Below are 11,519 nucleotides of genomic sequence, written 5' to 3' on the forward strand. Positions count from 1 at the left end.
GATATCATGCAAGACATAGGTTACCTTGGAGCCAAGCCAAGTCAATTCTCCATGGAACCACATATCAAACTCAGTAATGAAGATGAAGATTTGTTGAAAGATCCAGAGTTGTATAGGTGCCTAGTGGGTCGATTGTTATATCTTATTATAACCCGACTTGATATCGTTTTCACCATCAATCTTCTAAGTCAGTTCAGCAGTCAACCGCAACAGCCTCATATGAACGTTGCCATGTGGGTCCTTCGATATATAAAGGGTTCGCCAGGACAAGGAATTCTAATGTCGTCAACCAGCAAGATTCAAGTAGTTGGTTACTTTGATTCAAACTGGACCTCCTGCTCAATGACTCGTACATCCACATCTGGTTATTGCATCATGATTGGAGATAGCCATGTTTTGTTGGAAAACTAAAAAGCAATCTGTCGTGTCACGGTCATTGGCTAAAGCCGAATATCGATCCATGGCCCTAGCATGTTGTGAACTCACATTGATCAAGTACCTGCTGTTGGATTTCGGCATATATCACTCTCAAGCCATTGCTGCCAATCCAATTATTAACAAGCGCACTTCACATTACTGATTACTACCTAGTGTGAGAAAATTCAAAGTGGTCTCATTCAAATACGATTCGTTCCTACACATTCTCAGTGTGCAGACCTTTTCACCAAGGTGCTCGACACTGATCATTTCACTCGCCTCAAAACCAAGTTGGGTGTTCTCAAACCGCACGCTTCAACTTGAGGGAGAGTAAAAGACTCTTGATATATGTGTACATTTGACTGTATATGTGTACATTTTATTTTATCAGATAATCTCTTTACCCTGTTATCGAGTATCAAGATAACGATAATCTCCTTATCTTGTTATCAAGGAATAGTGTGCATCAAATGTACACTGGTTAGGATTATCGATAACGGTTAGTCTATTATCGATATCTATGCGCCGTCGATACTCAAGGAATAGAAAATGCTATTACTTGTTATCTTGTTATCAAGGAAGAGTGTGCGTCAAATATACACTGATTAGGATTATCGATGAGCATGGCACGGCGCAAAATGCGTTTATCGGTTAGGCCTAAGGTCGGTTGTAACTTTTAATTTTAGTTGTGTATAATATAATATGTACAGCACGCTAAAAATTATGTGTTCAATAATTCAATAACATTGTTTTTCATATTCTCGATTTTATTTTCCTTCACTAGGACAAACCTTTTTCCCATCTTTTCATCTTGAAGTCAGCCTTGAGTAACCAACTTACGCATTGGTATAAGAAATCTTCGAGATTTGAAGCATCCATTCCATGGCTTTTCCAAAGTAACAACTCAAACATCACAAAAATAACTACTACTCAAACTTCAACTTTCTCTTCTGTCAAAAATAAAAATAAAAACTTCACTTTTCTCTCCCAACCTTGTTCATGAACTTGGTTAAGATTTCATCCCATGCCAAACACAATCCCAGCCCCTTCTATTTCCTCTAACTAAATGGGGACAGCCTTCCACCATGTAATCAGCATCATCCTACAGAAATCCTGCTTTTTTTGTGATTATTTAATGGGGAAGAAGCAGTCAGCAATAAAAGCAAACATTGAACCCTTCTCTGTTCTGTCCCCTCAACACCTTTGTCCGCATTAAACAAAATGCTTAGCACAATATACAAAATTTCACCCTCAAAGTCATCTTCTTTCATCACAATTATGCAGAAGAAAGAAAGCACTTTTCACTGGGGGATAATATCTGGTCATGTCGCTAGTACAGTACCATCCAACATGAAGTCATCGGCGCAAGCTTAGTTTGCTCGATCTAACTAACTAGATGCATCTGATAGCGTTTGTTTACCCACAAACACGCTTTATCATAAAACTTTAGTGCAATGTGATCCGTTGATTTTTGAAGCCCTTGAAAAACTCCTTTACGCATCACAATTATACAAACCAAAGTCTAAACAAGCTATTCATATCACATTTATAAGATTTGATCAATAAAAGCACGCGAAGAAGCACCGGGAAAAAATGGTTGGAAACTACCAAAATACAAATAGTACGTCCTATTGATCTCGCTAAATATCAACCCCTTTTTCTATTGCACAAAAAAATTAACTACAATAAGAAAAGAAATAGTACAAAATCAATTTTCTATATTCTCTACAAATGATACCATGTTCCTTTGGTTTCATGGTTGAATCAAGATTTCCAAACAAAAAACAAAAAGTAAGAAAATTCATCGAAAGATGAACGATGCCGGGATCCAGAACCGTGACCGAACCAAGATATCTTCCATTGATGCACATAATGTGGGGCAACTCCAAACCCAAATACGATGCCGCTTCGTTGTCTATCGAAGCCTCCAATCACATCAAACGTTAGAGGAAGTGAAGAAGACTTTGCTGCGCATTTCTCGAAAGAATGGTGATTTGGATCCGATGGTACATTTGGGAGGTCCACGACCCGGATCCGAATCTAAAGCGGGAGCATGTCCGAGAGGTCGAGGTCCGAATTGGGTGTGGGCTGGTCGGGCCAGGCGAACCAGAGGAGCTTGAGGAGGAGCTGGGCCTTGCGCTTGGCTCGCTGGGTGCAGTCGCTCTGGACCAAGAGGAGCAGCTGGATCACGGCGCCCGCGCCTACCGCATCCCTCTGGCGGGCCTCGGAAGCGCAGCAGACTGCGAGGAGCGCGCCCGCGGCCGACTCGGTGGCGCGATCCGAGACGCGGAGGATGGCCTTGACGAGGAGCGGGACGGCGAGGGCGTGCCCGGCGAGCGCCTCGCAGCCGGCGCAGGTCCGGCAGAGCAGCTCGAGCGCCGCCAGGGCGCGCTCGGCGTCGCGCCGGTCGCTGCCGGCGGCGGAGGAGAGGAGGTCGACGAGCGTGCCGGCCGCGCCCTCGGCGGCGGCGAGCTCGCGGTTCGGTCTTGCGAGGCAGAGCGCGAGGAGGGCCTTGGCTCCGGCGCGGGCAGCCCGGAGGTGGGACGACGTCGGCGGCCGGAGGACGTCGACGACGCCGGCGACGATCCCGGGGGTCTCGCCGAGGGCGGAGCGGGACTCCGGAGAGACGGCGAGGTTCTCGACGAGGGAGGCCGCGCCGACGCGGATCTCGGGGGAGTGGTGGCGGAGGAGGGCGGAGACGGCAGCGAGTCGGTCGGGTCGGGCGGAGATGGCCTCCGAGTCGGAAGCGGAGAGGGGAAACAGTGAAATCAGGGAGAGCGTATCGGCTATCGTATCGGTGGAGGGATTGGAGGAGAAGAGGACGGGGAGGAGGGAGGGGCGGAGGTTAGGGTTTTGGGAGATGATGGAGCGATTCTTCTCGGAATCGAGGGCTAAGGTTTTGAGGCGGCGGAGGGAGGAGGGTACGATGGCGTCGGAGGGAGGAGAGGATTGGAGGGATTGGACGAGAGAGTGGACGAGGGAGGGGTCGGCGGGCTGCTTGGGGGTGGGGATGCGATCGACGCCGTGGGATCGGTGGGCGACGCACCACTCCTGGATGAGGCGGCGGACGGTATGGTTGGGTATGAGGGTAGCGTCGGGGAGGGGAAGACGGGTGACCGGGCAGGTGGGGCTGCCGGAGGCGGAGGCGAGCCAAGGCTCGATGCTCGAGCGGTCGTAGGTCTGGCCGGTGGAGACGGTGACGGGGTCCCGCATGAGCTCCAGCGAGATGGGACACCGGAAATAGATCGGAACCTGCACCACCACCACCGTCTCCAGCGGCAACACCGACCCGGGCATCTCTCCCTTTCTCCCTCTAGGTCGAATTCTTTGGTTTTTCTCTCTACCAACTTTCTCCCTCTAGCTGACTCCGCTTATTTCTCCCTCCAAGTGTGTGAATTTTCGCAGGTTCTTGGTCCTCTTTCCGAGCAGTTTCTGTCTCTAGCCGGATGCTTCCTTCCCGTCTCTAAGAACTTTCTCTTTCTATCTGCATGTCCTGTTTCTCACTACTCCGAGCCTGAATTTCAGGCCTTTCTTTCCTCTCTGTATGCCTGGGATCCTTCCTTCTTTCCTTAGTTTTCCTCTCTATCTCTATCTCTATCTCTATCTTTATCTCTCCAGCAAATTCGGCTCTAAAGTTAGGTTCCCTTCTTTATCTCTTCAAGTTTGAATTATGGGAGTTCCTTTTTCTCGCTCTAAGCGTGCGCCTTGTTCTGTCCTATTTTTATCTCTCTCTCTGCAACAGTAACCCTCCTTTCTGTCCCTGCGCTTCTTCTGCTCCGCCCTCACTGTATTACTGCAGATAGAGAGCTCGTCTCTTTATTCCGTGATTCTCTCCCTTCTTTCTATCTGTACCTGGATTCCTCTCTCTCTCTCACTCCTATTCTTCTTCTTTCTTTTCTCTCTCACTCGGTTGATGAGGACAATGCCCACAGTGCCTGCTCTTATCTGACTGTCCGCACGTGTGAGAGAAGAGGTGCACGTGCAGAAGGTCTTTTAAAACATCAAATTGTGGTAGCGCATTCATTCTCTCTTCACTGGGAGTGGTTGCCATTTTGGTCAAAAGTTCATTCTCCCGAGAGTGATTCAGGAGGGATTTTCGGTCAAAGATCCTATTTTACGCTTGTCATTTTTCTCCAATGACCGCTATCTCCTTTGATACCGTGGGGGAGTAAAGTTTACTTAACCCATCTGCCTAACGGCTGTCCCTTAGTCATCCTAACCCAGATGGTCTCGGCTCGGATCATGACTCGACCCATTAGTCGAGTCAAAGTTTTTCTAGTTATATTTCGAGCTATAGACGATGATTAGGGATGGCAGTGGACCCGGAGAAAGCGGGGCCCCGCCTCGCCCCGTTTGGACCGGGGATGAAGGGTATGAAACGGGGATGGAGGCAGGGGCGAAGGTTAAAATCCATCCCCGTCCGGGGGTGGAGGCGGGGATGGACGTGCACTTTTCCCCGCCCCGTCCCGTCCCCGCCACGATCCCCTCCTCAACCCCACCCTGACCACTTTTCCCCGCAATATCCCCATCCCGCCCCGCCTCATCCCCGTTTGAATCGGGGATGGAGGACATGAAACGGGGATGAAGGCGGGGGTGGAGGATAAAATCCATCCCCGCCGGGGAGGCGGGGCGGGGGTGGAGGATAAAATCTTGAGGTGGGGGTGGGGGTGGAGACCTTGTCCCCCGCCCCACTGCCATCTCTAACGATGATATGGAGTTTGTTTCATTTGGCATTCACAAATCTCGCGGTCGTTCTTTTCCTTATGTTGTTTGGAAGGTAAACTCACTCGCAGTTGCATTCCGTTTGATGCAAAACTTGCATTCCTCGCTCGCTTCATCAAGCTCTTCTAGTGCTGACCACCACCTCTCTTCAGGCTGAATCGTAACTCACAGTAGCTGGTAAAGATGGTGACTCAGTCATGACTCGCTTGGCATACTCTCTGACTAAACAATTTGGCCATTGCCCAATCAAGTCAATTGCGACCAAATCCAGCCGCGGATGATGCACCAAGACTACAATTGACATGAAAGAGTGGTCTATTGCCTAAGCCGGGTGCTCACTGGACCCGAGCTACGATACCCTACAGTCAATCGAATGTGCCTCTCTCTGTTTTATGAAAAAAAAAGCTATGCCAAATGGGTTCACAATCTTTACTTCTCTATTATATTCCTCAATCCGTTCTCGGATAATATTACTAATTTCTTTGGCTCGAATGTTATCCGACCCCATCCATTACCATTGCGCTTTCATCACGACTGGAAGATCTGATCGAGGGAGATGGGAAACGAGAGTGAGGGGGAGCATATGAGCTAGCATCGAATCGCCACCGAAGAATAAACCTAAGCTAGGTTCTCTTTGCACAAAGCGTTTGACCGGCTACAGAGTTGTGCTAGTAAACTAGGACTTGGCTAGGTCCTCTTTTTGCTTGTAAGGCTTGGGACCAGCATAAGAAAGTTACTTGACAAGTGCACAACTAGTGGAAAAAGGAAAGTTTGAAATGCTTCAAAAGATATTCTCTAGCTAGGAAGCTAGCTACATCAAACCTACAAGGATTAACTATTGGACTAGGACCTACACCAAAAAAGTTGAGTTTTTCTAATGGCCAACTGTTACATTGATCACTGCCACGGTATCCTTGTACTAATTGAAGTCATGACAAAATTCACAAACTTCAAAGTTCCTAAACTAAGATCATGAACTCCCCAAAGTGGTACCAAGTAGACAGGCAGGAATTTATTGTTCCATGTGATTCACAAATACAAACAGATGCCTTTATCACACTCCAAGGACATCCATTCCTTGCCTCAGCTTGGTGGTCCTAAATGGCTCAATTGGGTCCTCCGTGTGTGGATGGGAATGTCCTCATGATCTTGTTGGGGCTGCATTTAGACTCATGAAATCTATAGCCCTGTTCGGGAGTGGGGAATTGGAGAGAATTGAAAACATAAGAAGGATGTTGTACTAAAATCCTTCTAATGAGCAAGTTTGGGGGCAAGTGAGGACTAAGGTAGGTGGGAATTCAGAATTCTCTACCAACCCTCCAGTAGAGAAATTGGCCTTTGGCCTTTTGGAGTGGTAGAATCCATCTCTCTCTAGGACGGTGGTATTTGAAGGTTATCTGCTCTGTCTTCCTTTCTTGACTTCCTCTTTTTCCCCGTTGCCCACGTCTCCTACACCAACCATACCCTCTTACCAAAAACACCATCGTAAGAAAACTTTGAAAATTAATAATTTCAACAAAAAAAAAAACTAAAAAATTATTAAAGATACGAATTTAATACCTGTACATTACAGTTTCTGACATGCCCAAAAGAGTTCTTGGAAGTTGGATGCACCTGCTTATTCAAAAAATATTTTCTTTTATAGTCAGATAAGGTGCCACACTATATTCGTAGTCATGTCATAGATCTTGGCATCAAAATTTTCTTAAATTTTAAATTTTTTTGCTTTTCTTGGAAAGATATCACTGCAAGAAGGTATTTAAAAATATGAGAAATATGCAATATGATAACAGTATATATATATATATATCACTTCATGAGTCAGTGCCCTTTACCGAGATATTGAAGTTGGATATATTCCTATAAGACAAAGGGGACCTAGAGTTTTTTTTTTTTTTTTTCCACTCGAAGAAACTGCTCCAGCTGCACAGACCTAGCCACGCTGGCTCAACATGCCGTACTTACTGTCTTTGTCCATGTCAGCATAAAATTTTGAGGGCTTACCCTTCAACCCCCAAAAATCGCCAAGCTTCGGCTTACGCCCCCCATGGGATTTGAACTTAGGTTGCCCATCAAATGGTCCAGGCCCCCGTCACACTCCTTCAAATACCTTGGGTACGAGGACCTAGAGTTTTGTGGTTTTGTGCCAATGAACTTGGTGGAGTTAGTTTTTCTTGGTTATGCTAAAAAAAAATATACTTATCACATTAGTATCATGATATTTTAAAAAACAGTGATTTTGAAAATATATATCGATTTCCAGAAATGGCATGATAAAATTGAGATCTTTCAAAGTATCACTAATATTTTGTTACATAAATATAAACTCGTGTAAATTTCCAGATCTTTACGGGCAACCAAACAGTTCCTCAAGAGGGTTTTAGGTCCAATTCCCATCATCAAAGGACGCCATGAATCGAACAAGGTGAACAGGCACGAACGAGCAGGAGAGAACTAGTCACCAATTCAATAAGGAAAGTTAAAATAAATAAATAACTGAGGAATTGGATGGGGTCGGTGGGGGCGTTGCTAATTCCTCAACTCTCAAGACGGAATCCGGATAGAGGGGTACTTTCGTTATTTTGTAAATGCATTCGGGGTAGCATTGTGAAAGAAAATTCGAGAGGTGTCGTCAAAGACGTAAACCCCCGACCAATCCGGGCTCGATCAGACACGTGCGACAGTCGACAGTCGCGAACTGCCATGTGGACACGTGTAAGGTAGAGACCGCAGCGTGCGCGTGCTGGGCTGGGCTGGGCTGGGTTGTCCCCAGTCAACCCTACAATGGCCCTTTCTCCTTCCTATGTGCTAAGTTTTTGACCCGACCCGTAGGGCATCTTTGACTCATTTATGTTGGATCCTTTTGGGCGGATCCAGGTATAGATCCGAACTGCTTTATCACGCGGGTGATCCTAACACGGTACCTAGATATGATTTTAATTTGCCTTGTGCCGGTTGCCTAAGTGGTTAGGTCAGTTCTTGACAAGATGAGATCATCTGAGAGTGATTTGTGAGGGCCACCAAGTTGACAGGACGTCGCGAGTTCTAAACCCATAAGAGATGTCTTTTACTACAAGATCCAAACTGGGTATGCTCCCACAATGGGTAGGCAGAAGCTCAATGATTTTACCAACCAGAGACCAGGCAATGTGCAGTCGCTGATGAGGTGTTTTTCTTGGGGTGTCAATGGGTTGGGTTTGTTTCGAACCTAAGTGGAACCAGACCTGGCTCCTATTTTCGGTTATGGTATCGAGTCCGAACCCACAATAAAAGAAAGTATCCCCAAACCCAATAAGAACTACATGAACCGGGCCATACCAGGTAAAATAGTGTTTTTTTATCATTTTTAAGTTAAAATTTTGTGGGTTTTAATCAGAACTTGGGTTAGGCCTGGGTTTGGTATAAAATTTCACAAACTATACCTGGCTCCATGTATTAATTAGACCTTCAGGTCCCGACCCGGGTCTTAATTGAGTCTTCTTATTTATCATACCCGGACACTATAAGGTTTGGTATGGGTCGTGACACCCATAGGTTTTTACTTGGCTTAGCCATAAAACAAAAGATCAGTTCTTTTTCGGTGTCTTGCTTGGTGGGTGTCTTTGCAGACTAAGAGTCTAGGACACTCACCCAGATTTACTATATAAGGAAGACCCATTAAATAAGACTAATTTCTAATTAGTTTTTCATTGTAGATAAAAAATGTTAACTCATAAATATCTTATGGATCAAGACCGTCGGACCCATTTGGTTTGTGATACCCGTAATATCCTATCCATGAATTTTAATTTTGGTCCATCTCCGGTAGGGATGGCAGTGGGGTGGGGCGGGGTGGGGGACAAGGTCTCCACCCCCGCTCCACCTCAAGATTTTATCCTCCACCCCCGCCTCCATCCCCGGTGGGGAATGGATTTTATCCTCCATCCCCGCCTTCATCACCATTTCATGTCCTCCATCCCCGGTTCAAACGGGGATGAGGCGGGGCGGGGCGGGGATATTGCGGGGAAAAGTGGTCGGGGCGGGGCAAAGTGCACGTCCATCCCCGCCTCCACCCCCGGACGGGGATGTATTTTAACCTTCGTCCCCGCCTCCATCCCCGTTTCATACACTTCATCCCCGGTCCAAACGGGGCGAGGAGGGGCCCGCTTTCCCCCGGTCCACTGCCATCCCTAATCTCGAGCTGCACATAAAATGGGGTACTTCTCAGGTGGCATGGAAATGCGTGCACGCATAGAGCCCAACAAAAACCGTAAGACCAAATTTAAAGCATCTAGCATGAATTCAAATATGGATCCAATATATTATTGCAAAAATACAGATTCAAATTTCATGTGGTAATCCTGGATCCTGTATAAAAAGGTTGAAAACAAGGGATTTACATGTAAAAGCCACAAATGAATTGAATTTTATCTATATCCAGATACTGATCTGGCAGAAGAATTGATTTAAATCTGAATCCAAATCCAGAAAAAATATTAATCCAATCCGAATATACATTTGGATTTTATTTTAAGATCCATGTCCGGAAATAACATGTCGAACGTGAATCAGATACCCGACCAAATTTAAATTTATTTGCACCCCCTTCCTTGGAAAATCTTTTTGAATCTACAAGCAATGCCTTCCATTAATTTCTACCTTTTGAAATAACTGATAATGGGTCAGCTTCCTGATCCAATCCAGATCCACCTATTGGGTCGCCGGTAACCCAGTCATGGCATCTATGTTCCAGTATTGGTCCGGAGAAACAATTTTACATGTAAATCTCAAGGCCCATTAGGTCAGAGCCAATTGATGACTGGGTTGGATCTGGATCACTGTATGGTTTCACAAAATCCGGAACCCATTACAGATCCGCATTGGACCCGTGTCACATATGATTTCAGGCCTAGTCGTGTCTGGTGAGACCACAATCTCTAAATAAACCCTAGATGAATGATATTGCACGTCAAAGAGGAAACAAACCACCCTTATCTTTTTGCCTTTTTCTCAACTTTGCGTATGAAAAAGATTTCTTTTCTTTGCAAAAGCGAGAGAAAAGAGAAAAGAGACGCATGAAGTACAAAAGAATCAACTATGAATGATGATGATATTAAGTTCTCCTCTTTTTATGATAATAAGCTAATAACTACAATTTATTAACTAACCTTCGAATTCATCATTGAAACCTCTCTCTCTCTCTCTCTCTCTCTCTCTATATATATATATATATATATATATATATATATATATATATATATATTACAATTTATTAACTAACCTTCGAATTCATCATTGAAACCTCTCTCTCTCTCTCTCTCTATATATATATATATATATATATATATTGAAACAAGAAACTCATGGTTAGAGGTCCTTTTAATCATATCTGACCCAATGGACATGTTTGCAATGGTCAAAATAATAGGAATCATCTCTTGGATTATGTTTTTTTAAGTAGAAATATGATTATTTTAGAATTGAAAATTTGGTATATTGTAGGCCATTGATTTTTCGGTTCCTTAAAACTTTTATATACACATTCGAAAAACATGATTCAAGGGTTAGTGTTTACTAAACTAAAACATGGAAATCACATCTGGCAAGACAGATGTGAAAAAAAAAGCTTATCTCACACACACATACACTATAATAAAAGAACTGTCACAACAACTGCAATTTTCATAGATTTTTTGTTCTTTTCTCCTAAATCTAACCTATGGATGTGACCTACATGCTTGGTTTTATAAGGACTAGCTTTTGAATTATCCGATTATGATGCATAAACAAAAATTTTCAAAACTTTAAAATCAATGGCTTATAATCTTCATAAATATTTAAGCATCCAAAAATCTTATTTTTTGATTAAAAATACATGTTCCAACAGTTGATTTCTTACAAATTCACCATGCCTGACATATATACATGGTTGGATTTAAAAATAACGCAGTGAAAATGCCCAGTTCACGTGGTAGTTCTCATATTCGAGTGAGTTATATATATATATATATATATATATATATATATATATATATATATATATATATATAGTCACTAAAATGTGAGAACTGAAAATATGTGAAGCAATGTGTGAACCGTGATTTTCATGGATTTTTAGTTTTTTTTCTTGAATCTAACTACATGGATGTGATCTACATGTTTGGTTTTATAAGAATATGCGCTTTAATCATCCGATATTAATGCATAAATGAGTTTTTTTTAAGGCTTTAAAATTAGTGACTCTTAATCTTCATAAATATTCAAGCATACAAAAATCACATTTTTTCATAAAAAAAATATACAACTCAATAATTGATTCTTAGTAAAATCACCATGCCAAGCAAATCCACATTGTTGGATTGCAAAAAAAATGTTGGAAATGTTGATATTTCTAGTTTTCA

At 43.8% G+C, this 11,519-nt stretch overlaps 1 pseudogene across 1 annotated transcript; it reads right to left on the reverse strand.

The window, feature by feature from the left end:
- Positions 1–2,120: 2,120 nt before the first annotated feature.
- Positions 2,121–4,303, reverse strand: LOC149838009 (U-box domain-containing protein 26 pseudogene; annotated as a pseudogene). The gene has a single exon (XR_016432153.1). The product of XR_016432153.1 is annotated as a U-box domain-containing protein 26 pseudogene (transcript).
- Positions 4,304–11,519: the final 7,216 nt, after the last annotated feature.

Source organism: Nuphar pumila, chromosome 5 (genome assembly GCF_984573655.1).
Source record: "Nuphar pumila chromosome 5, dmNupPumi1.hap1.1, whole genome shotgun sequence".
Taxonomy (NCBI): domain Eukaryota; kingdom Viridiplantae; phylum Streptophyta; class Magnoliopsida; order Nymphaeales; family Nymphaeaceae; genus Nuphar; species Nuphar pumila.